Here is a 5,192-nt window from a genome sequence, read left to right as displayed (position 1 = left end):
AAGCCAATTACTACCAAAAGAGACCTAATTAAAAAAAAAACTAGTACAAGAACCCAATTAAAAAAAATATAAAAACTTAATTAAAAATTTTATGAAATTATAAAATCTAACGGAATAATTAAACCTATTTTATTTTATTTTATTTGAGGAACAAGATTGATATATGTATTCACAATCAATATGCATTAAAGACTTAAAGTAAAATTTACTAAATTTTTTATTATTTATTAAGTTTAATTATTCTGTTAGTTTCTTTTGTTTCATTAAATTTGTAATTAAATTTTTATATTTTTTTTAATTATTAGATTTTTATAGTGTAAAAAATATCAATATTAACTCAATATTTTTCAACAACTTATAAAGATATCTACAATTAAGAATCTAATTAGATCTTTGATCACATATTTTTTTAAAGAAATATTTTATTAATTTTAATATTTTTGACATAAAATAATCTAATTATAAAATTAAAAATAATATAAAATTTAATTATAATATAAAAATCTAATTATAAATTTAATAAAATTAAAAAATAAACAAAATAATTAAACCTATTTATTACTAATTCAAATTTGTTGAACTTGTTTGATATGTGACAGGGTGACAGCTTGGACTGTGAGAGTAGTGAAGCTTAGGCATATGTACCATTTTTTTCCCTTACTTTATTTGCAAAGAATGTCCTTATTAGCTAGCTAGCTATATATTAATTCTACAAAATAACATATATATTACAATTAATCCCATTTGATTAGGACCCTAATTTCAAGCCACAACGTTGAACTCTCGAAGCAACTCATGCTTCACGCTGTATTGAAATATATATGATCGAAATGTGTGTTGGATGGATTTGGAGATCTGGACTTTCTCTGTTTTTGAGCTGTCTCAAGAAACTTTATAACGATCTACAATGTTAGTTGTAAATTCAACGTTGTTTTGTGCGAAGTTCAATAAAGATCTTATTAAATTTTTAGGGTTTTATTATTCACTGTACTATGACTCAATTTTAAAACAGTTTAATTAAGTTACTTTTAAAAAAATAGTTTAAATAATAAATAATAATATTAAAAATAATTTATAAATAAGTTATTTTGTGTTTGATTTTTTAATTTTAAAAGTGTTTATTTTATAGAAATGTAATAAAAAATAATAATATTATAAGAGAAATTATTTTTTTAACTTCTCTATAAATTTCTAAATAATTTTTTAGAAAATTGCGATTTGATTTTAAAAATTGTACCAGACATTAATACTACAACTTTTTATAAGTCAAAAACTCAAAAAAATTACTTTTAAAATTTTTCAAACGGCCCTATATTTAATATGCTGCCACTAGTTAATATTTTTTAAAAATATAATATATTTAATATGCTATCATGAAATTACTCATCTCAAAAATTCAAACTGATAAAAAATAATAATATTAATAGTTATATCTCTAACACTCTTCTTTAAAAAGTGTCTCTTTTAGATTTGTTTAATTTTTTTCGCATAGACCTTTTTCTTTATTATGTGCACACTAAAATTAATTGTTAAAATCAATCATTTTATATTTATGTATAAATATATATGTAGTTTAATTAATTAATGTATATTTTATATTTCAATATATTTTAAAAAGATAGTTAATTTCAATAGTTAATTTTAATGTATAATTAGCACATAGTTAAAAAATTTTAATTAATTAAAATTTAAAAAAAAAACAATTTTCTATTGTTTTATGCATATTCGGATTTGTACTAGCTAGTCTTTAATTTTTTTTTCAGCGACAATCATCTAATTTCTGTATTTTTTTTTTCTAATGGAGTGAATGAAATGCTAGATTTGTCTCTTCTCAAAGTGATGGATTTCTTATCATTGTGTTATATATTTTTCAAAGTGTACTAACTTTTAGAGGCTATTATATTAAATATTGCCTTAATTAAATTAGAGTCTCAATTACAAATCCTTCATTGAAAATTTATTATTACTTTGGCTACTTAAGTCCTTTATTTATTAAATATGTATAATATATATTATACAACAAGATAAAAAAAGTCACACATTTTCAGAAATAGTTACTTAAATATCAACCAACAAACTAAATTATTAAATTGTGCATTATTGCATTCTGCCCCACACTTATCTAAACTGATGATCCCATTTAATTTTCTAAAAACTATAAAAGTAATTAAACGCTCAACATGCAATAATAAACTATCAATTAATTAGTACTTTGTCAATATATAAAATAAGTTAACAGGAAAAAAACTTATGACTATACCCTACAAGATAATACAAAATTTACAATAAATAATGTAACCAAATTAAAGTATTGTTATTGTTATATATAAGTAGTTGCATGTTCGTAGTTTATAGATATATATTTGTAGGAGTAGGTATTTTTAACTCGACAAAGTGGTCCAAAACAAGATACGGGTCAGAGTTTTTGAATTGCACAAGATCTTGAACTTGATATATATAATGCCTCTTGCTCCTTCATATTTGTGATTTGTCCATGCATCCACGCTGTCTTAGCCAACTTTTTTCCATACTTCTACCACCAATTATTCTATTTTTTATTTCATATTGAAGTTTATATTATTATTATTATTATTATTATGTTTAGTTAATCTAGCTAACTCAAGCTTTAGCCCAATGAATCAAATATATAATGACACTTGACCAACATTATTTCTTATTTTATATTCTCAAATATTTGATTTATAAGCAGCAAACAACTTACTAAATCAATCAAATTAAACATTGATATTAAGTTACTAACTACTTCTCAAGTCCTAACGACCTTGATTTGCATTGCATGAGATCAGTAGGTCAATATATAACTTATTAAAAAAATATTATTTGTACATAAAAAAATAATTATTAAATATTTATATATAAATATATATGTATTTTAATTTAATTTTATTATATATTTATATTTTAAAATATATTCTATATGAGTAGTTAATTTAGTAAATAATTGATAATTAGTGTACATGGGCAACATGATTGTACCTTAATCATTGAGGGAAAAAAATTAGTGTTGTTAGGTAGTTATCGTTTTGGCAAATCTTTGGATCATTTCATGTTTTGTCTTAAGTACCTAAATGTTATTTGAGTTTATTATCTCTTGCATAATTTTAGCTTTAATTATAGAGTTGGAAATCTTAAAATATGAATGATTTTTTTTTTTAACAAAAAATTTCCAAACTAATTGGATGTATACCTACAAAATATGAAGCTCAAATCATATAAAAAAATTATAGGCACCTGTGTATGTATAAATTAACTAAAACATATATTCCATGTCAAGCTAAACCAAAAATATTAATATTATTGTTCTTGTATGGTAACAACGTCGAGATATATTTCATTTTAAAAAGAATCGAGTTTGTTTCTTTATCTTTAGAGGAGGTACATTTTGGTAAGAAGGAAATTATGGAAGATGGGTACTTGTAAAAAGTACTCTGACGCTCAAGTCAGTATAAAAATTAAGTATACGAGAATAGTAAAATAAATCAGATATTAGAATTTATCATATGTGTACCTTTTATTTTTAGATATGAAATGTTTATTTTATAAACATAAAATTGATTAATAATATTCATATTATGACTGAATGGTTATTAAGATGGAAATGATGGTCATTAAATCGATAATAAAAATGTCAATTATAAACAAAGAATAAATAATAATTAAGATCGAGTAATAATTCATATTGAATAATGAATCAATTATATATGGTGAGATTATACAATTTTTTAGTGGATTTTTTTATTCACTAGATCTAACTAAAATTTTAAGGAGAATTAACTAGTGCTTATAATTTAATGTACCCTAATTTCTAAGTGTATCCATGTATGTTGCACCAAGAATATTCCAGTCAAGATTGATTCATATAATTGCTTTGTCCAAATCTTGGGACCATTTCTTTTATATTTATTCAAAATCAGTGGGTGGCTAGCCAATTCATGCTTTCTGTTCAAATGGCTTATTATTAATTAAAAAAAAAAAAGAAAATTAAGCTGATGACACTGATAACCCACTTAATAATGATATAAAAAAAAACAGAGAAGAACAGTTAATCTGACCAATTATATTGCTGATAATGTTCCATTTGTGATCCTCCAACTGAGATGATGAGAACCCAAGTAGTAGAATAATTATGTAGTTTTTACCGAGTTAATTAATTAATGTTTTTAATTAAGGATATACTAATGAAAGAATCAGTTGAAAGGTCTAATTGAAAATTATTTATACATTTTTTAGTGTACGGATTTACATTAAACTTTCCTAATTTGAATATCTTCATATATTTTCATTATTCGACTTCAGTTCAAAAGCAGCCCCATGTGGAAAGTGACCCCTTAAAATAAGTGTCAGATTATTTGACCTTTCAGAAACTACCGAAGCCATCATCGAGGTGGACATCGAAGACCATGATTTTTGAATAATTCGTCTGTGTACAACTTTTAATACTAATCAATATTATTAGAGTATATTTTTAATTATTTCTTTAAACAAAAAATATTATATACGATATTATTTAGATAAATTTTACCATTTTTTTAAAATAAAAGATAAATTACTCTTTGTGATATATACAATAATTATTGATAAATTATTCTTTTATCAAAATTCTAAAATTTATGTTATTTTCATCATCTCTATTAAATATACCTCTTCTCCAATTAAAAAAAAAAAAAGACTGATGCATTAGTGAGAGCATATTGAACTATTATATTATCTCAACAAATATTGAATTGTTATCCAGATAACAATGAAACAAAATAGAATAAATATTTTAATATTTATATTCACTTCAAATATTAATTAATTATTTTATTATTCATGCCATTAATTATTTATAGAAATTTTATTTATGGTGCAAATTTATATCTGCCGTACAGATCCATATCCTCTTGCTTCTCTTCAAATATAATATCTTTTAGTTTTGTTGGCATCTTTTTTTTTTTAAATATAATCTATGATTTATGAACATAAATACAAATTATGAAAAAAAATCTTAGAAAAAAGAAAGCTGAAAAATTAATAGTTATACTTATTGAAATTGGAGATTAAAAATATAAGAACAAGTTCAAAATTTTAATCTAATTGATTAAAAATGGTAATTCAATTGGAAAGAAATTAGAATTTTAAAATGGGAGAAGAAGAATTGTATTTGGTGGAGATGTAGAAAATAACACTGT

The sequence above is a fragment of the Arachis duranensis genome, chromosome 2, assembly GCF_000817695.3.
Source record: "Arachis duranensis cultivar V14167 chromosome 2, aradu.V14167.gnm2.J7QH, whole genome shotgun sequence".
Taxonomy (NCBI): Eukaryota; Viridiplantae; Streptophyta; class Magnoliopsida; order Fabales; family Fabaceae; genus Arachis; species Arachis duranensis.
The sequence above is the reverse complement of the archived record's forward strand: the minus strand, read 5'-3'. Positions refer to the sequence as shown.